The following is a 22,245-nucleotide window of genomic DNA, read 5'->3' on the forward strand; positions in this document are numbered from 1 at the left end:
AATTCTGACGTGACTGATTTTGGTTGAGACACCCTAACACATGGATACAACTTAGACCAGTTTTCGTGAAAGCCTAAATCTGGAGAGGTAAGAGGCAGCAGACTTTTTGGTGTAGAACTCTGCTTTAGGCCTTGTTCCAACTGAGCGACTGCCCATCTGCGGAAGTGATCACTTCTGTAAGGCATCCTGACACTTTGTCTGGGGCAGGGCCTCTATCTGGTGACTCATGATCTCTTTTAAGAGTGAGTCTTGGCTCCTTTGTGGACAGCTTCATTCTAGCGGCTCTAGTTTCCATTTACCCCATCACATACCACTTTCTCCACCTTTCCTTCTTCTCTGCCTTCCCTTGTTCTGATGAATCCCCTTTGTCTTCATTTTTCGTTCTTAGCTATCTGTATCATCCTTTTCATCTAAGGCAAACTACCCTTTTATCTTCTTCTTGAGGAGTCATCTACTTCATTTAAAATGATGCTACCAATTTTCTCCTCTCCAGTAGCAACCAGCAGATGGAATATGCTAGATGAAATGGAGGACGGTCTACAAATCTGGTCCACCATCAAATGGGAGATTTGACCTCAGGCTGTGTTCTTTCACTACCCACCTTGTTATCCACATCTGTATGTAAAGGAGTACAGGCAAGGATGGGTTCTATTTCTGAGCATGAGTTTTTCCCTGTCTGAGGCTCAGTTTAACCATCTATGAAATGTTAGGTGTAGTGTCCTTTCAACTAAAAATGTTGAGTGTTAACATTTGTTAAGTTAACATAAGCTGAAGTCAATCTGGATTGTTTGATGAGACATATATCTTTGAGCCTGGCAATACGAGGAAATGTGCAATGAGCAAAGCTCCATGCCCATACACAGTAGGCATTCAGTGAAAACTGGTTCTTCTATACCCAGCCTCCTTCTGGACTCATTTTCTTTATATTGTCACTTGCTTTTTAGTCATAGTTCCTTCTCCTCTGCCACTCAAGCTTCTCTCTTCTTTGCCTACACTCTCCCTGCTGTAAATTTTCCTCTCCATTCCCCAACTGGATAGCCCTGTCTCCCCTCATCTCTTGAGGATTCCTTTTTCCCTTCTGTCTCTGCCCATGGAGGATGTCCACTGTGGAAACTTCCAAAGACAAATGGCTGCAATGGTGGGGCAGACTGGGGAGTGGCAGTCCCGGGCAGCTGCAGATCTTTCCAGGAGACCATCTGTTCTTCAGAACCATTTCTTTATTGAACAGATATTGTTCGATGAATGAGACCAAGTCTTGCCCTTAGGGAGCCCACAGTGGAGGTAAGAAGCTGTCCGACTTCACTTTGACAGTTGGTGGAAACCACAGCTGGTGAGGAACATTATAAATGGGAGAGGCTTTTTGCTTTCTAGAGTTGGGCAATGCATTAGGTTCTCGGCATGGATTCTTGAGCATCTAGGAAAACTATTCATCTGGAAAGCTTAAGCTTGTTTTGCAGACTTTGATAAGGCAGCCTGCTTGTTTCATTTCACCATCTACCTGGACAACACTTTAGGGATGTCAGCAGGCAGCCTGGCAAGTGGCAGACCAGAGGGCTTAACGTGGGCTGTTGATGCAAATCATCAAGAATGATGTGGCAGAAAGCACAGGATACGGCACAAGCCCAGAGATGTCGTTCACGTGTGGAGAGGCCATTGGTAATGGTGGTGAGGTTTGGTTCTGTTCCAGGAAAGATTTTCAAGTTAGGAATTTACCTCGGGAGTCCTTTTGCTTCCTCTTCTTTCTATTAAATGTAATACTCAGCTTTCAGTCTTTTGGATTTGTCCTTTGGATTCTCCCAGTTCTATATGCCCAACTTGAAAAATCCAGAAACATTTCAAAAGTTTTCATCTGTGTAGTGCTTAAGAGCATGGGCTCGGAGCTGGACTGCGTCCTGGCTCTACCATTAATCCTGATGTTGCTCAATTTCTTTAGGCCTCTGTTGCCTCATCCATAAAATGGTAATAAGAAAATTACCTATCTCCTTCTTGTGAGGATTAAATAAGTTAATACATGTGAAGCCCTTAGAACAGAGCCTGGCACACGCTCAGCACCCATTAAATATTAGCCACTGTTATGTGTTGTCCTTATAGAGTCAGAAAGTTGTCATTTGGAAAAGATATTAGAGATGCATGAGGGTTTTTTTTGGTCATCTTTTTAAATAAACTTAATTTTGGGATAGTTTTAGGTTTACAGAAAACTTGTAAAGATTGTACAGACGATTTCCATACGTTGCTCACCCAGTTTCTTTCATTTTTGACGTTTTAAGTTACCACAGTACTGGTGAGAAACTGACCTTGGTACATTACTGTTAGCTAAACTCCAGACTCAATGTGGATTTGACCCGTTTTTCCATTAGCGTCCTCTTTCTTTTCCCGGATGCTGTCCAGGGTACCCACTACATTTAGTTGTCTTATCTCCTAGCCTAGAATGGCTTTAAAACTTTCCTTTTTCTTTGAGTAGCTGGGGAAGGATTTGTTCTAGAAAATCCTGTTACAACCTGTAGTGGTGAAGGAATAACCTGGAGCAGCTGTAAGGATCAAGTGGGGTGGCATGGGACCCACCTTTCTTGCCCTGCCCTTTTCTTTCTTTATGAAGGGGCTTTGGCAAAGCAGGGCTCAAATGTCGCCACAGTGCAGCCTCCTTGTTTTCAAGGGAGGAGACTGAGGCCCCAAATGCGGAGTGACGGTGCTGGGCGAAGCTGGAAGTCCAGAGAAGGTCCAGAAAGCATTGTGGAAATGCCCTAGTCCTGTCGCTGTTGTTGAATGGATGAGTGGGTGACAGTCAGGGACTCTGAAAGATCTGGGTTTGGATCCAGGCTCTTCCACTCTACTCCTCAGTTTTCCTTTTCTGTAAAGTGGGTTCAGCAGTCAGCAAGCGGATTCAGCGGTCAGCAATGCCTCACAGTACTTAATGCTCAGAAAGTACTACCATGTTACCTCGTGAAGGTTAAGTGAACCAAGGTGCTTACTTTTTTTTTTTTTTGTAGGGGAAGATTTGCCCTAAGCTAACATCTGTTGCCAATCTTCCCCTCTCTCCCCGACCCCCACAAAGCCCCAGTATGTAGTTGTGTATAGTTGTAAGTTCTCTGGTTCTGTGTGAGCCTGGCTACTGACAGATGGGTGGTATGGTTCTGTGCTCAGAAACTGGACCCAGGCTGCCAAAGCAGAGTGCACCGAACTATAATCACTAGGCCATCAGGCCTGGCTCCAAGGTGCTTACTTTTAGCATAGCCTGAAACATAGTCAGTTCTCAAGAAATGCTTGGAAAAAAAAGCTTTGAAAATTAGAAACTTTAGAACTTATTTCAACAAGACTGGGACAAACTGATGCGAAACAAAAAACAGTCATTCGTCAGAAAATCTGTGACATTCAGGAATGGAACCAGTGTTGGAGTTTGTGATAAGCAGCCTATACTGTCTGTTTTTATTCTTGGAGCCTTTATCATACAATACTACATTATGTTGCAGTCGAATTTCACACAAATTGAATCCCAAAACTTGTTACAGGAATTAAAAATACAAACTCGTGGGCAGTATGTGTTTTATAAATTACAGAAAACAGTAGTGCGAAGACATGGCATAGTGAGTACAGCAAAGCCTGTGGCAGACACGAGACCCAGGGGGAAGACTTGCGTGAGGTAGGAGAAGGCATGGGATCCGGGAACTGGATGAGGCGAGCGGGTGCGTAGCCTCGTGTTCCGTGCCAGGAGAGACGGAGGGAGGCCCTCTCTAGTGGGGAGGCTGAGGGAAGAAGCTGAGGGCAGTGTAGGCGGTGGAGAACCCAGGGAAGTTAACCCTCTGTATATCCTTAAAAGTTTTTTAAATCTTAAAGACTTTGTTTTTGAAGAACAGTTTTAGGTTCACAGCAAAATTGAGAGGAAAGTACAGAGATTTCTCATATTTCCCCTGCCCTCGCACATGCATACTAAAATACTCTGTCATCAACCTATTCTTCCCTCCCCCTGACCTCAACCACTTGCAACCACTGATCTTTTTACTGTTGTCCATGAATATAGTTTTTTTTTTTGGTGAGGAAGATTGTCCCTGAGCTAACATCTGTTCCAGTCTTCCTCTATTTTGGATGTGGGGCACTGCCACAGCATGGCTTGATGAGCAGTGCATAGGTCTGCACCCAGGATCTGAACCCTGGGCCACCAAAGCGGAGTGTGTGAACTTAATCACTACACCACTGGGTCGCCCCCATGAATATACTTTTTATCATGCCATTTTTGGTCCTGTTGAATGGGATCAGCTGACTTTTGGAACCTCATCTCCCTTGCTTTCCCTCCTCCTTGCCTTTGTCACAGCATTTCCTCAGTCTGGATTGCTGTTCTCTGCCATCATCACCTGTTTCATCTGAATTCATCTTCAAGGTCCAGCACCTCCTCCATGAAGCTGGCCTTGATTTTCACCATTTTCCCTAAGCAGGAAATAATCCTTTCTTGGATGATCTCCCATGGAGCTTTATCTGTACTGCTTGCCCAGCCCTGAGCACTTTGTACATCTTATTGTAGTTATCCTTGTGCTCATCTTATTTGGGGCTTTTAACTTCTTTAAGACATTTAGTCCTGCCTGGAATCTGGCAGACGTGTGGCAAACACTTGTTGAATGGATGAACGGATGGATGGATGGATGGGTGGACAGGTTTGACACTGCCTGCACAACCCTAAAACTTAGTTCCTTTAGAGTAAGATTTTAACTTGCTCATCTCCACACCCCGCCTCTACCAGCACTGAGAAGTTGCCCTCTCATTCATTCATCCATTTATTCATTCATTCCGCGCTAGACTTTCAGCCAGTATTTCAGGGTTGCAGCAATGAACAGTCCATTTGTTGATAGTCTGCACAGAGAAAATGGTACTCTTTGGGATTCGTTTTCATACTTGTAAGGTTTATCTGGATTTTTTTGTCTTTTGACACATAAGGACTAATCAAGAAATGGTTTGTTTCATCTCCACGTGTCATTGATGTACAAGCAAATGCTCTCTCACTCCTTCGGCTGGCTTTGTGCAAAAGGGAGATTACTGGGTTTAGAAAGGCCCCGTCTCTTAGATTTTATGGCAGTTCTTTACTGACTTGCCTCTGGGATAAACTTTTCCAATTTTTAAAGGATGGTGCCAGGATGCCACAGTGCTCGTGGCTGGGCTTCCTTGCTAATGTTTTTACTTTTATTTTTTAATACAGTGACAGAATGCATACCGCTGAGGTGGTAAATGGAAAAAAGAAGTGCAGCGGAGTAAACTGTGTTTCTTGCGGCCTTCTGGATTAATCACAGGAGGAAGCGTCATGCATGGCCAGACGAGAGAGCCAGATGACTTAAGTTCATGCCAGATCGAAATCAGATGGGCAAAATTGGGAGAAGTTTGATGATGCTAAATTGAGAAAGCTTAAGGTTCTCAGAGTGGTAGAGCTGGAAGGATCTTAGAGATCATCTAGTCTGGTGGTTCTTGAACTCGAAGAAACATCAGAGTCATCCAGGAAGGTTTGCTGGTCCCCATCACAGAGATTCTGACATAGTAGATCATGAATTTGCATTTCTGACAATCTCATGGGTGGTGCCAATGCTGATGAGGACCACTGACCTAGTCCAACTGCTGGTTTGTTGGTTTGTGATGGATGGACAAATGAGACCCTGACATAGGTGGAAAGGTCTTGTCCAGAGTCACACAGCTGTCAGGAAAAAAGCTAGAGTCAAAACCAGGAATCCTGGCTCACAGTCTGTTCCACACCTTGACCAGAGACTGACCCAGAGAAATATTAGTTTTGGTTCTACTGTAGAGTGATAGCTAGGTTTCACCAGCTTTACTGATCTGGTCATAAACTTATTTTCCAGGGCCTTCACTGGGCTATCTCCAACTACATTTTCTTGTTCAGTTAACCTGTATTTTTGACCACTGCTATGCACTAGGAATTGCCTTTGAACTGGAGGTGGTATAGTGCTGTGGTGGTTTGAAGGGATGGACTTCAGCTAGTCAGATTTGGAGTAAATTACTTTTTCATTTTCTCAACTGAAATTGAGGACAGTAACACCTCCTAGGGCAGCCCGTAAAGCAGTGAGCATGTGCCTGGCCCTCAGTGCACACTCTGTGAGTGTTAGCTCTTGTTGCCATCATTATTATTGGAGAGGATAAGATGTGGTCCCCCACCCTCTCATGCACAAGTGGCTTCCTGCGTGTTGCAATAGAGAGAAACTGGGAATTAGTGGAACAGACACAAGGCTTAGAATTAGGAGAGCTGAGTTCAAGTCCCAGCTTTGCCACTTATTAGCTGTGTGGACTTGGGTAAGTCACCTGACCTCTCCAAGCTGTAATTGGAAGCTGGCAGACTCAGTCTAATTGGAGAGCATAGTGAGCAAGCAGAAGGATGGAAATTGGGAAGAGGTAGAAATCTGTTTACCAGGTGCAAGCTTTGGGAATGAATCCTACTGAAGGAGGAGCTGAGTGGCCTGAGGCTTAGTGTTGGAAGGGTCAGCAGGCCTGGGACTGGTCCAGTGATGGTTGACTGGGCAGGCTAGCTCAGAGAGGGGCTTGCCTGCAATCCAAGAGAGATGTCCTCATTCCCATGTTAGGGTCCCAACGCGTGGAGAACCTCCAGGACTAGGACTGGTTGAAGTGAGGTGGTTACCACCATTGGAGCATGGCTGGGGAATCTGGCCAGAGTGAGGGCATCTGCTTTGCACTGGGGCCTTGGGACACATTCGTGGTTTTGCACCCTGGACCGGCACGGGAGAGTGAAAGACAGTGTGGTGATTAGAATCTGGGATTGACCTTGGCGTCTTGATTTCTGGATTTATTTAGCAGCAAAGATATTAGATTAGAAAGGTACTAATGATGATTGTCGTATCTTTCATGATTGGTTCAGGAGCTGGGAGAGGCATGGCTAGAATTTGGAGTAGTCCTGGGAAACATAAAGATAAGGTCTCCCACAGCCTCAGTTTCCTCATCTGTAAAATGGGAGTGATGAAAGTGATTATGCTGATGTTATCTATTCTGTCCAGATTAAGGATTAAAGTCATTGTCTGTAGGAAGGCAATTTATGATTACAAAATACCAGAAAAGTGCATAGTGATGTATTACAGGGAAGTCCCAGAGAGCTGGAGAAGAATGAGGGATGGAGAGATGGAGCTGCCCACAGGACTCAGGGAAGTCATCCCTGGGGAGGATTGTGAGAGCAGCTGCCCCAGGCAGGACAGGGATGCTGGGAGGATGTGACTGTGTGATGATTGTGTAGCGTTTGAGTCCACGAAAATGGTGCTGAGCCCGGGCTGATTCACACCCTAACTTTCACACCCATACAGCTTTTGGCGCTGGTGGGCCCGGGGGCTCTGACGGGGCGGACACTGCAGCACCCTCATTCACAAGTGTGAGAAGAGCGAGGCCCTTTTAGTCTCCCTTGGACAGGGGAGTCATGGCAGTGGAGGCAGCTCCCAGTGTGTCCAGGCTCTCTTGTCGTTTCGTAGCCAGTCTGTGCTTGGAGAGACCTCAGGATTCAGCTTATTTCACAGATGGGGAGAGCAAGCCATGCTGGGAAGTCTGTCCTCTCTCAAGTGCCCATAGGAAGTGACTCCTCCTCCTCTTCACAGCCCCTCCCTTCATGCTCCTCCTCCTTTCTCCCTCGTGGTCCTAGTTCCCCCCAGTGCTGTACCCCAGTTACTACAGTACAATGCTGTACCCGATCACTCATGTTTTCCCTTCTCCACCACCTTTGCGAGTCTCCTTTCTTTGTCGCCCAAGGACGACGTGAAGCACCTTGCTGGTTGCTGGCTCCCATTTGTTTTTCCAAGGTCTCAGACTCTCCTTTTCTTCAGATCTTAACTCAAGACAATACAGCATCATTCTTCCACTGTTTGTCTTCTGTCCACTGCGTCACACTCCTCTTCCTTGGTTGGAATTAAACCTCTAGTAATCATTTACCTCTGTGGTTCCCTTAACTGTGGCTCACACCGTTGGTTAGTCAGAGTGAGAATTCGTCAGACCTTTTGCTCTTTGCAAAAAGAGGGTCATAGCTGACTTGGGCAGCAGCGAAGGACGTTTGTTGACTCCGTGTTTCTTGTTGGCCATTCCAGGGAGTGGGTGAATAAGATGAATAAGGTACCATTTCAGCTGGCTAGGAGGTTGTGGTCTACACAGGAAACAGACATGCAAACCAAACTGGGGCAGCGGGTGAAGTGTCGTCGGATGGGTGTGTATGTACAATGTGCAGAGGAAGTGTCCCAGCAGCAGGGTGGTTGAGAGAGCCCATGAGGTTGCACATCAGTGACTCTATGGACATGCAGACATGTTTGTCCACCAAGAAAGAAAAAGAGGGAGACATTTTGAAAGGACTGATGTGGGCCCTACATAGGCACATTTCTCCCCATTCCTTGTTAATCATGGAAGCATGCTGACCTCCAGGGCTTTTGAATGTGATGCAACCCCCAGGGCTTTTGACTGTGACATGCCTGAAGGGTGTGCTGGCCCTCCCACAGTGGCCTCCTTCTGCGCTGCCTCCTCCTCTCTGGCTCATCCCCGTACCTCTGACGGGCAGCCCTCCATCGGAGTGCTCCTCTGTCTGCCCAGGCTCCTGCCTCAGCTCTCCAGCTGACTTCCTGACTCAGTCCCAGTGCCATGGGGGCTTGGAGGGCTGGCCTGACTGGTTTCTCTCCCTTGGTTTCTCCTGTGCTTGCAGAGCCCCTGCCCCTGTGAAGTGCCCATATCTGGGACACGGTTGTTTGCCCAGCTCATGCTCTGCCCTCACAGTTTCCTCCCTCGCTCTCATATTTCCATTTAAAGCCCTCTTGAGCAGGTTGGAGAGTCTTTTGCCAGCAGCATTCCTACTGGTTTACCGGAACCCCATTTCTCATCCTGCCAGGAATGCAGCCATGAAGGGGACTTCAGCACAGCCTCTCTGCAGCCTCTTCTCTGAGATCATGACCCCCGGCTGGGGAAGTGACCCTCCTGGCCCTGACTTACTTCATTCTCCTTGTCCCTCTTGTGCGAGGCTTTCTTTCTCTTCCTTCTCTTCCACTCAGCCTTGTCCTGCCTTGGGCCCATTGGACAGACAATGGCACCTTCAGGCCTTGTTCTGCTTTGTGTGGCATCTGTGCCTGACGATCAGAAGTAACATCTGAAGCAACATGGAGGGTTGATTGGGTCTACTTTTAGGAGGAAGTCAGAATGGCCCTCTAGCAGTGTCTGGGACAATAAGAACCTATTGGTTTGATTTACGAACGAATCTTACGTCTAGACAAATATGTGCACCGCCCTGTTGGGAGAAGATTAAGGAGAACCGTTTTGTGAGTGGAACCGAGTGGAAGACACTTACCAGTTCTCTTCCTGCTTTGCCCAGCATGGGCTTCCTCCATCTGACTCTGCTTCAGGGAAAGCGTTTCTCCTTCAGCTTCCCAGCTGGCCTCCTGCCTTCTCACGCACCATCTCCCATGGCCTGTGGGTAAAATCTACCCCGTGCGTGACTTCACCCTGCCATCATCTTGACAGCCTTGGTTCCAGCGTTATCTCCTGCCAGTCACACTCTGTGCTTCAGCTACCCCGAGTATGTTACTGGTCACACTGTCTTGCACACCACTGTGTCTTAATGTGTGCTTTCCTGTTGGTGTGAGGCCCCTTTGCTTCTATCTGCTGAACGCCTGCTCATCCCGCAAATGCAGCATGGCTATCTTCTGCCCCTGAACCTCCTCTCAATCCCTCAGGAAGAATTGAGAGCAAAAACAAACCCAAATTTTATTATGCGTAGTATTGTTCTAAGAGTATACATGCTGCTAATTAAATATCTCAAAAATACAGAACCAAATAAAGAAGAAAATGAGAATCACTCATAAATCTGTTAGATACAAGCACTGTTTATGTTTTTAATATTCTCGAGTAGTTCTTTTCATTACTTTTCGTGTATTTGTATTTTACTGACTTGACATCTTTCTGTATATGCAGGTTTATATATTGCCATTTCACCAAACGGTAGAGGATGAGCACCTTCTCCTGGCATTAGGAATTCTTCAGACATATAAGTTTTGATGACTGCATATTATTCCATCTTAAGACTTTACTATAATTTTTTAATTGTTTTATTTGGCAGCTGACATTTGAGTTTCTAATTATTCATCATTTAAAAAGCACTGTGATGAACACCCTTTTTACAAAATTCTTTTTTTTCTTTTGAGGAAGATTAGCCCTGAGCTAACATCTGCTGCCAGTCCTCCTCTTTTTGCTGAGGGAGACTGGCTCTGAGCTAACATCCTTGCCCATCTCCCTCTACTTTATATGTGGGATGCCTGCCCCAGCGTGGCTTGACTGCACGCTGTGCATAGGTCTGCACCCGGGAACCTCGGGCCGCTGAAGCAGAACGTGTGAACTTAACCACTGCGCCACTGGGCCCGCCCCACAAAATTCTTTATCTGCACCTCTGATTATTTTCTAAGACAGATTACTAGACATGAAATTGCTTGCACAAGGAGCAAGAATTTTTTTCACCCTTAATTTCAAAATAACTCATGGTCACTGAATAAAATTAGGAACATATGGAAAAGCACAGCGAAGAAAATAAAAACCACCTGTAGCCACTTGCAATAACCAATATGAAGCGTGGTGTATAATTGGATCTGTGTGTCTCATAGTCTTTCTAGCCCAGAGACTGGCAAACGTTTTCTGTAAAGGACCAGATACTAGATATTTTAGGCTTTGTAGGCCTCATACAGTCTCTGTCACATATTTCTTACTCTTTTTTTTTTTTTTCTATCTTTAAAAAATATAAAACCCATTCCTGGCTAGTGGGACATATAAATATAGTTTGCCCACCTGGTTTTAGCCTCTAAAGTGGGAGCATCCTGTATGTACTATTTTGTAATTGTTTTCCTCCACAAGGCAACTACCTCCTCATTTTCCTCATGGTTTTCTGTTTCATGCTACCCAAATATTATTAATGGCTTCTTGCTGGAATGCCCATGATACCTTGGCTATGCCTCTGATAGACAATTCAAAGCACGTTTTATTGTGACTATTTGCTGAGATGTTTCTTTTCCATGGCTTTTTGTCTCTGTCTTTCCAGCCCCAGCACAGTGGTACTGTACTGAGTGGTACTTAGTAGGTGTTCAGCTAATTCGTGTGCAAGTTTGCCTCTTCAAAATGCCTGTGCTCAGAACGTTGCTGTTCATGATTTATCTCATGGGCCAGCAGCATCAACATTACTTGAGACTTGTTAAAAATGAAGAATCCTAACCCTCCTTCAGCATCTACACCTTATGACTTCCTCCAGTGATGGGTGTGCACATTAAGGTTTGGGAAGCATTGCTCTAGAGCTCACCTCCACTCTTTGCGGCATATATTTATTTCTAGGCATCCCCTCCTCATTCTTGCCATGGGTAAGAACCTCCTGGGAATGGACCATGGGTATTCACTAATTGAGGAATTGGCCTGGTAGGCCAATACAATTGGTTTGACGTGTGGTACCAGCTGCCATCTTGCCTAGTGGCTGCCATTGCTTTTGGCTGGGGGTAGATGGGATAGCAGAAGGAGCAAACATTTAATTGTGTTCTAGGCCTTGTGCCACGCTCCTCACATACTTTCTCCCAAGGGTGAGGCATGATGGTCTCAGCGGAAGGAGACGTAGGGATCTATAAGGCTGGTGATTCTTAGCCTTCAGAATCAGCCAGAAAACTTAAAAAATACATACATGCCTGACCCCCCACCCCTAATCCTGCATCAGAATCTCAGAGGTAGGCCTGGTCACAAATACTGAGAAAAAATTCCCTAGGTATTTCCATCAGGCATCCCTGGTTATGGAACCAGCAGTCTAGGCCAGTATCCTGTTGTATATATGGGGAAAGCGAGGCTCAAAGAAGTCATTGAGGCACCCAAGGTCATACAATTTTAGGACAAAGCCAGGCCCGGATGCTGTGTCTTTTGCCCGAGGATGCACTTCTCAGCATGCGGGGCTGCTTGCTATCTTGCGATGAGGAGTAGGAAGTAGAACTGGGTGAAGAGGTTGCACTCTCCCTGGTGCTCCCAGGCAGACATGTCATACTGCGGCGAGTGACTTGTCAGCCTAAGCGTAGAGAACAGACACTGAGTCACGCATTCTTCTTCCCTTTCCCTCTCCACCTTTGCCCTCCTTCCTGGGGCCTGTTTTGGGGCTATGATTGGAGAGTGTTGAGCAATGTTGACAGCTCCAAGTGACTGAGGCAGCTGCTGCGGTGTCTCACGTCCTCCTGCACCTTTGCAGAGTGGTGGACAGCACCCTTAAAGGTGGTAGTAAAAGAAGCTACATCCCCTCAGTGCCAGGGTTTTTAATGGGAAGCCTGGTCAGTGCTTGCTTCCAGTCACTCCAACCAGCCGCCAACAGAATGGGATGTTGGCTGAGGCTTTGCAGAGACATCCTATGCAAGTGTGTACAGACATCATAGAGAGGCCAAGGGTGTGATTAGCACTCTGATTACGTGGTGGGCCGGAATGGGAAACAGGAATAGAACTAATTACCATGATAGCTGCCTTTTATCGAGTGCTCGCTGTGCCGGGCACTCTGCCTGAATTATATTTCCGTTACTGCTTTAATAGCCATGAGAGGCCTAGGGGGAGTTGATGCCTTCCCCCAAGTGGGAGGCTGGGATGCAAACCCGGTTCTGCTTGATTTCAAAGTCTACAATCTTAGTTGTCCTGCTACGCGCTTCCCCAGCTGGTCTTGGGCTCGTCCCCCGTCACTTGCTGCTCCTAGGGATTTAACCAAAAAGCCCAGGGAGACAGATTGAACTCAATATTTAAGAACACATAGTAAGAGATGTCAAAACATGGAGTGGATTGCATCAAGTGGTGGAAGATTTCTGGTCGTTGGAGGTGATCAAGGAGAGATTGTGTGTCTCTTGGTGGGAGACTGTCAGATGGGGATTCGACTGGCCAAGATGTTGTGAATCTAATTGGAGGATCCAGTTATTAAACAGTAAAAAGTACATTAGGTAAAAATGTATAGATTGGGCACTAGAGAGGTGCTGAGGTTTTTGATTTTGTACAACCCACCTCCAGCTATGAGGGCTGTGCGGTGGTGGTTTCTGAGTGCCTACGATGTGCCATGACTGCTGGGGTCTGGGAGTGTCCTGAGTGTGAGGACCTGCCTGCCCACAGGGAGCTCCCCATTTTGTAGAGGTGGGAGGACATGCTCCCATGAAAAGATAAACTATCTGAGACCAGACAGTGTGGGGAAAGTGGACAAGTTGTGCCTTGGGAGCATAGAAGAAGCGTGGGTTCTATGAGCAGGGAACTGTGCTTTTAAAATAGTGGACTCGAAGGATGCATGCATCCTTCAGCTGGAGCCCACTGAGCTGCGCGCTGGGAGGGCAGGGCAGGCTCTAGAGTGGAGGGCTTTGGATGGTAAGAAGTAGAAGAATGAGTCTCTCGGGCTTTTTCTTAAAGTTAATAGGGATCTGTTAAACCCTTTGTTTTGCTGTGTGGACACTGTGGCTGGAGCGAGCTGAGCTGCCCCCTAAGGATGGATGAGCAGGAGTGAGCCAGAAAGAGGGGTAGGGCAGGGGCCCAGCAGGAAGAGGGAGCTGTGAAGGGAAAGGTGTGGGCGAGACTTGGTTCTCTCAGTGGGGTAGAGGTGCAGAAGCTTTGCACTTCTCTTTGCTCTGCTTGATCTTGACAATGCTGGCAGACCTGGATTCAGTGCCTTGGTGTGTGGAGCCAGAAAGAGCTGGGAAATTCCCAGGACTTCGGTCTCTTTCTCGTTGGTACCTTCTAGTAAGTGGAAGCCGAGGAAGAAGAGTGACTTGAAGCTCTTGGAAAAAGTTCCTTTTTATCTCTATCTTTTTTCTCCCCCGCCACCCCCCCCCCTCCCCCGCCGCCGCCTTCAGCATGAAATGGATTCCACTGTGTATTACTAACCTATCAGGTGCCTTATCTTCCTCCCACTGCTTCCAGCCGGGAGAAGTGCTGGACGACTGAAGAGTAGGTTTGAACATTCTGTTGGGATAGTCCAGGAATGCTGGCTTATGGGAAATAGGCATTGCTGCCGAGAGGAGGCTGGGGACTGTGAGTAGATGGCGTGGTTTTAGCTGTGCCAACCCTTGTTTAATAATTTCCTTGTCTGTGCCTTCCTAATAGGCTGTATATTTTGAGGGCGGCTTCCATGTCACTCAGCTCTGTATCCAGGTACTTAACATAGCATAGTGTCTACGCCAACTAATTGCTCAATGCGTTTTTGCCAGATGTATGAGTGGAGGACTTTCCTTGTCTGCCTTCATATACTCGTCCCCACTGTAAGTTACCTCGTACCTTCTGTTCCAGTATAAGCCCCTTATGGATGGGTGAAAGAATGCCTGGAAAGTACCCTTAAGTTCATAAGCTGGAAAAGTTAGAAGAAATTTCATGGAAAATTCTCATGGGAGTATCTGGGTAGCTGGTAGCCAGGTGAACACTTGCTAATGTGTAGCAAACTTGGAAACATGGGCGAGGCATGCAGTACACAGCTATATTTAAGTAGCTAATCCCAGCACCAACCTTGGTTCAGGTTTCATGATATCCAAATAAAGAGCCAGGAGTGTGCATGTGTATACAAGGGCTGAGGTGAGAGAAACTGATGTAATGGAGGGAGAACAACCCTCAGGCTGTTTTTTCCGTTGAACTCCAGACTTTTTTTTTTTTTTTTTTTTAAGATTTTATTTTTTTCCTTTTTCTCCCCAAAGCCCCCTCGGTACATAGTTGTGTATTCTTCGTTGTGGGTCCTTCTAGTTGTGGTATGTGGGATGCTGCCTCAGCGTGGTTTGATGAGCAGTGCCATGTCCGCGCCCAGGATTCGAACCAACGAAACACTGGGCCGCCTGCAGCGGAGCGTGCGACCTTAACCACTCAGCCACGGGGCCAGCCCCTTTGGGTCTCTTTTTTGTACAGGATATCAAAGCCATGTCCCTGAATCGTGGCATTGCTGTGTGTAATAGGGACATTGGTCCATCCTGTAGCTGAGTTGGATCTCAAATGTTTGTTTCATGACAAGGTCATGATCCAGTCCTATTTGAAGCTGCTTTTCTGCTTCCAAAACAGAGGAAATTTGGCATCATTCCCATTGGTTTTATGAGGAAAGTTTTTGGTGGATATGGAGGGAAAATAAGCAGGCGGACACAGACTGCAACAGGCAGACCTCCCTGTGCCATGTTTTAAGAGACATGTGCCAGGCAGAGCTGCTCTCCTGGGCCACTCACCTGAGGGGCCTGGCTGTATTTGGAGGGTCTCAGGATGCTGAGATATGAGACAGGGGCGTGAAGCCAGAGCTCCTGATTTCTGAGGCTCATGGTGACAAGGCTCAGACCTCTGGGTTTTGAAGGGTCGTGCTGTGTGATGTCGTCCTACTTAACAAAGCAAGGATCCTGTGGAGTGTGAAATCCTGGGAGATGAATGCTGCATCAGTGCCCAGGTTTTGAAAGGCTCCAAACACTGAGGTGGTGACAGCTAAGGTGTTGGACATTATGAGAAGCAGGCATTAAACAGAGGCATGGGTGCAGTGTGAATTTTGGAAATCCCTAAAACCAGAAGATTTCAGAAGCATTCATGAGAATGCTGCTCTGAGCTGGGAGAAACGTGTGTACGTGGTCACTGGCCCATCTCCTCAGCCATGTTTGCAGAGATGGCTTCATTTTCTACTCCTTTTGGTGGCACAGGGAGAAAAGGCTTGGGCTTTAGAGCCAAAGCAGCCTGGTTTTGAATTTATGCTGTTACTTTACAGCTCTGTGACTTCAGGAAAGTTGTTTCTCCTCCCTGAGCTCTAGATTCTTCATCTGTAAGATAGGGGGAAAAATATTCTTACTGTGTAGTGTGGTTGCAGGGAAAGAATGTCTATCAAGAATCCGTGCTAGGGGCTGGCCCGGTGGCGCAGGGGTTAAGTGCGCATGTTTTGCTTTGGCGGCCTGGGGTTCACTGGTTCAGATCCCGGGTGTGGACATGGCACTGCTTGTCAAGCCGTGCTGTGGTAGGCATCCCACATATAAAGTAGAGGAAGATAGGCATGGATGTTAGCTCAGGGCCAGTCTTCCTCAGCAAGAAAAAAAAAGGAGGAGGATTGGCAGAAGATGTTAGCTCAGGGCTAATCTTCCTCAAAAAAAAAAAAAAGGGTCTGTGCTAGCACTGGGGAGGCACCCAATTAATAAGAGTTGTGAACATTAATCTTCTTTACTTGCCCTTGTTCCATCCACAGTGGACAACTCTCTCGTCCTGTATGCCGCACAGTTTGCAGACTTTGTGCCTTCTAGAAAGCCACCTTTCTTTCATATGTTTATATTATTTCCATTTGTTCAGGTCAAGCCTTTGCATGGTTTCTAGGATGCCCTCCCCAGGCATCCCAGTAGGCAGTGGCCTCCTTCCATCCTCTCATGATGTGGATCATTTTTTTCTTTTCTTTTCTTTGGGTGAGGAATATTCTCCCTGAGCTAACATCTCCTTCCAGTCTTTCTCTTTTTGTATGTGGGTTGCTGCCACAGCACAGCCACTGATAGATGAGTGGTGTAGGTCTGTGCCTGGGAACTGAACCTGGGCCACGGAAGCGAAGCGTGCTAAATAAACTCAACCACTAGGCCACTTGGACTGGCCTGATGTGGATCATTTTTTGTCTAGTGCTGTGTGCTATGAGTTCTGTTTATGCCTGTCTCATCTGTCAGCTCCCTGAGTCAGGATTCAGGTCTGATTCATCTCTCCCCTCCTTAGCACTGAGCACATGCCTGGCACATAGTTGGTGCCTGGTAAAGGGTCTTAGGTGACTGAAAAAAAGAAGTGATGGGGCTGATGGCTGGCATTCCTCTGGCTTTAGAAACTGGTGAGGACAAGAATAAATGGTTTAGAAACGGAGTGTCAGGCCTGCGGGTTCCTATTTCCTCATTCAGGGTGCAGGTTGGGATTGCCCGGAGCCACAGTTCCTTGAGACTTACCACCTCAGGCCTAAATCTGCCTCCTTTAATTACCTCCTTTCCAGGGAACAGGAGTCCTTGTTGTCTGCCCAGAAGCAGCTAATTATAGCTCCAACCTCCAGGCCTGGGTGCACTTCTAGGCCACAGGACTGCGCAGCCTGAACTGTCTGTTGATTTTGGGGTTTCCTCAGGGATTCGGTACATTTTCAAGTTTTCAGTGGGGACTGTTTTTATTTTGAAGCCAGCGAAGAGAGATGAGGGGCATAGAGTGTTCAAAATGTTATAGGAGCATGTTAGGACAGAGTTAAAGAACTTGGAAAGACGGGGAAAAGGGGAGTTTTTAAAAGGCAGCAAGGTGACTTCAAAAGGGGACCTCATCATGCATTTAGCGACCTCCACAAGAGTGGCATTTTGTAATGAGCTTCCCAAGAAAGCTCCTTCACATTTGACTTCTGTGACTGCTGGGCCATGCTATTGTAGCTATTCCTTTCTTTGAAATATTTTATTTAAAAGATGTTAAAATAAATGCTCCCAGCAAAAATAAAATCAAATACTACAGAAACATTTATGAAAAACACAAGAATTTCTTGTCCCATCTCTCCCCAACCCAGTGCCATTCCCCCACTGGTAACCATTTTTTGTTTTTAATTCCTGTTGTCATGTCTCTGATAACATGCTTCTGCCTTTATGTTTTGAGTTAGTGTCTCTTCACTCACCATTTTGTAAGGTGAAGATGTTGCAGTTTCTCACTATCTTTCCTCGCTCACCTCTACTCTTGTAATTTGTCAGTTAGGTTTTAGGTTACCTTTTGCATCCCCAGCATTTATGATGAAAACATGTATCTATGCACTTGTCTATGGTTTGTAACCATAACTGAGTTTTCTGTGCCGTGTCAGTGGGTTGATTTCAAAAGCTGAAAACAATCAACAACATTTACATTATGATTTCTAGGTAAATATTGCTCAATGCAGGCCTTGGTCATGTGCTGTGGTTTCATTTCCTTTTCTAGGGTTCTGAGGTCACCACCTTTAAGCCACTCACAGGGGACTGAACTTTCTCTTAGCATCAAAATCTAATAGATTCTTCTAATTTTCCTCTCGTTGTTCAAAATCACCCCAGGCTTTTATTTATTTTATTTCTACAATTAGCTTCTTGTTTTTTTTAAAGAAATATTTTTGGAGTTTGAAGTTGTATTTTTTTGATTGGGAGAAGAAAATTAAGTATTTAAATTAAGACTTTTATACCGTATTTTGTATTTTCTACCCTGTGTATCTTCTGTCTTTCTAATTGTTCTCTTCTCTGCTTGGAGTATATTCTGCTTTTCTTGAAGTTCCATCAACTTTTTCTTTTATTTTGGATTGGTTTCTCCAAATTTGGGTCATGATATCGTATACAGTCTTTTGTTTTTTCTGGAGTTTCTGATTGCTTTCTTCTTTTTAAACCCCTGTGTCTTTATCACAGCTTCAGATATTTCCAGGCTATCATGGAGGAGTCCTGAGTCATGGCATTAGCTGTTAGTTATCATCATTGTTATTCAAAATAAGATATATTATTAAAATATTATCCACCAATCTTTTCTTATACATATTCTTATTAGGCAGATTTTTTGCTCTTTTCTTTCTTCATTAAATATTCATCACCATTTCTAGATTATTTTATAATTCTCATATTTTTAATGGCCACTCTCATATTCCATTGAGTGGATTATTATTTTTAAAATTTATCCATTTAAATATTTTTTCCTATGCATCATTGCCAATTATCTGCTCTTATAAATAACACTGTTATGAACATTTTAATGTATAAGACCTTTTTGATTAATTTATTTTATGACTCCTTAGTAGGGAAAGAAAACTTGGAAGCCCATGTCATCATCTTTGAGGACATATTCCAATGACTGTGCTTGTGTTAGACCCTAATAGGGATCATCTGGCATTACTTATTAAAAAAGTTTTATTTTGGAAAGGAGCAGTAGGAAGTGGGAGAGAGTTACCACTTCTGAATCAGCATGTTGGGTTTTCTTGGCAGCTTTAGGAAGGTTTTAGGAAGGTTTGCAGATTCTGCAAACGTGGTACTGCCTAGGAATCCACTGAGTATCGCCCTCTTTCACTGAGTCCTATGGGGCCAGCCGAGGCTCTGTGACTTATGCCTGTGATTCTCTTTATCACCCAAAAATTTTATGTAATTTTTTTTTGGCCAAGTATTACTCAGAATGGTCACCTCCAACTGGATCACCTCCTTTATTCACAAGAATTCTCTCTCAGTGACCGCTGAAAAAATCAAAATCATTCTCAAAAATCAAAGAGGTACTCCTATGAGGAATATTCTCTAAGATATACAACTGCTTCTACACATAGTTTATAAGGAAGGGATTTGAGTAATGGCAGGATTATTAGAACAAAGGGACCACTGTGAAGAAATACACAAGGGCTGACCCCGTGGCCGAGTGGTTAAGTTCCTGCCCTCTGCTTCAGTGGCCCAGAGTTTCACAGGTTCGGATCCTGGCCGTGGACATGGCACCGCTCATCAGGCCACGCTGAGACGGCATCCCATGTACTACAACTAGAAGGACCCACAATTAAAAATATACAACTATGTACTGGGGGGATTTGGGGAGAAAAAGCAGAAAAAAAAAAAGATGGCAACAGTTGTGAGCTCAGGTGCCAATCTTTAAAAAAAAAAAAGAAATCCACAGTCACGAGAAGGGTACATTTTGAGATAGTGAAGAGACTGTCTTATTGTTTTCTTGTCACCCAAGGGCATTGCATTACTATAAAACTTCATCAGTCTGGCAATATTTACTCTGTGGTATTTACAAAGTCTGTGTGACATAATTACATAAAAATGGGTCCCTTGTCTTTGAAACGCTTTACAATTCATTGATGAATACTTGTCGCTATATGCTAAAGGATATATATCCAGTTGCACTATGGAAAAATTCTGAGCTTAATGAGTCATAGTCTAATTATTTTGGATAGTAGGTGATAATATTGTATTGAAGGTGATGATGAGACACATAGGTCCAGAATATCACAGCCTGGAGTGGATCTGGTCCAACAGTCCCATTTTAATATGAGCGAAAGGGGACCTGGAGGGAAGAAGGGCTCACTCAAGGTCATATAAGGAGCTAGTGGCAGAACGAAGTCTAGACTCCGCATTTCCTCGTTTCTAGTCCATTGTTCTTTTCTTATGCTATCTCTTATAATTTAAAACATTTGCAATTTTGTTTCTGGCTGTGTAAACTGTACTTCATGGGGCTGGAAATTAGAGAAATTTTCCATCATATAGAGAGATGCAGAATATTTAATAATGGAGAGAATACATTTGTGTGGAATGGAATCAGAAAGAATTTAAGCTGAGACATAAAGGAATCATTTCTGAGATGAAGGAAGGTGTTAGGCAAGCTAGGGCCCTTTCGTAGAATATAATTGGAGCCATGCTGGTGTTTTTCTGATCTTTGGGGAATTTGGTGGTTTCTCTTGGCTAAGATACTTCCATTCTCTGGAACACAGATTCCACATCTAAAAAATAGGAGAGTTGGAGCTGATGGGCTGGGCTTTGTAGACCCTGGAGCTCTGAGCTCCATAAGTCCATGATTCTGCCTTATGTCACATGTCCACTATGCCTTGAAAAAAGAAAAAAAAACCTTGCTGAATCACCACCAGTATCACCTGCTCTGGTCTAGCTGGGAAGTAGGTCAGAGCTTGGCAGACATGAAAATGTGGTTGGCTCCAGCTGTGAGCTCTGCCTGGGTCCCCCTTGCAGACACCTGTCTCAGAAAGGATCTCTGAGAGGGGCTGACACTCAGAGATGGAGAAGGGCATATTTGTGGCCCCAGTGTTGCAGGCAAGGAGAAGGAGCCATTTGGGGGTGGGTGGGGGATGAAGGAAGCGCAGCTGGGGACTGATAGCGAAAGCGAGAAGCAGGCATTTATAGACTGCTTGTCTTGTGTGGAGCCCTGGCGAATATTCGTTTTTTTAACTCCTCCCAAACACACTGGGAAGTAGGTGTCATTATTTGGATTTTAAGAATGAAGAGATTGAGGCTTGGAGAGGTTTATTTATTTGTCTGTGGTTAGGCTGCTGGTAACTGATGGTGGAAAGGGTCAGTGTTGGGTCTGACTCCAAATTCCCTTTTCTTTTCACAGCCAAGTTTGCTGTGCTCTGTTCTAGGTGCTGGGGACTATTATAGTGATGAAGGAGACAGGCAGAGTCCCTGGCCTCATGTTGCTTGCAGTCTACGCATCAAGACAGACAACAAAGTAAACAAAGACCAACTTTCAGAGAGTGAGAAGTGCTGCTCAGGAGAATACACAGCATTAGGAGACAGCGAGCCAGAGTTATGTGTTGTGTTTTGACATCCCGGTCCGTAAGATTGTGCGATAATGAGATGAGCTGACCCGAGGAAACCAAACAGCTCTGGATTGCAATGCCTGAGGTGGGAATTTAGCCCCGGCCATGACGTGAACCAACTGTGTCACCTGGAGAGGTCACTTCCCCATCATTAATATCAAGGAAAATAATCTCTGTCCCTCCTACTTCACTGGATGATGAGGGAGGAGGAAGTGAATTAATTTGATGTGTGACAGGTTTTAAAACCTCAATAGGCTAAAAATACAGGGAGCTGTTTTTAACAGCTTTGGTTAACTTTTATTGGGATAACTTCTTTTCTTTATTTAACATCTTTTGTGTGCTTTGAGGAAACATGTTTCCTTGGGTCATTTCGTTATTCCTAGAGTGAGGTCAAGAGTGAGGACCCCCGTGCCAGCCTCAGGAGAGTTTGGACTGGATTTGTCAGCATCAGGGGACCAGTGGAGGGGTGGAGTAGAGAGCTGGCCTCCAGCTCGTGTCACTGGAAGGAGGGAGGGTAGACTGGAGTCGCAGCAGCTGGGATCAGGGAGATGGTCTGTGTACCTGGGGAGGCGGGAGTCAAACTGGGTCTGACTTTAGATTTGCACACAGTCAGGCTGTTGGGCAACAAATACTTATTTGAAGGCCTACTAGGTGCCAGGCCAGGGCTGAGGAGCGAGCGGTGGAGGAGACCTTGTGAATCAATGCAGCATTTCTTATGAGCTTGCTCTGTGCGGGGTGTTCTGGATGCCGAGGAGCCATGTGCTTCTGGCTGCCAAGGAGCATCCTGTCCAGTAGTTAGTATCTCTCCTGTTCCAAAAAGTCTGTGTAGCAATATTCAGTTTAGTAGGTAAGTTGTCCATGTGGATGGAGATGATGTTTAAATGTGTATAATACCCTGAACTGAACAGGCACCGGCTCTGCCGGGGGAACCTTTCCATTGCCAGATTGTGGGAGGTTCAGGGAGTCCTAAAGGAGGGATTGGGAAAATGGGGTGGTGTAAGGACACTTGGGGGCCTCGAAAC

General features: G+C 45.5%; 1 protein-coding gene across 8 annotated transcripts in view; it reads left to right on the forward strand.

Annotated features, from left to right (window-relative positions):
• Positions 1-22,245, forward strand: part of LPP (LIM domain containing preferred translocation partner in lipoma) — a 637,546-nt gene that overhangs the window by 15,747 nt on the left and 599,554 nt on the right. Inside the window, exon 1 of one of the 8 annotated variants that reach the window (XM_070243463.1) lies at positions 21,017-21,308. The exons of 6 other annotated variants lie outside the window; for them this stretch is intronic. The gene's annotated coding sequence lies outside the window, so the exon portion shown is untranslated. Of the gene's footprint in view, positions 1-21,016; positions 21,309-22,245 lie in introns of those variants that run through there. One more of the 8 variants, XM_023623170.2, reaches the window with a different exon arrangement.

This window comes from Equus caballus, chromosome 19 (genome assembly GCF_041296265.1).
Source record: "Equus caballus isolate H_3958 breed thoroughbred chromosome 19, TB-T2T, whole genome shotgun sequence".
Classification (NCBI taxonomy): Eukaryota; Metazoa; Chordata; class Mammalia; order Perissodactyla; family Equidae; genus Equus; species Equus caballus.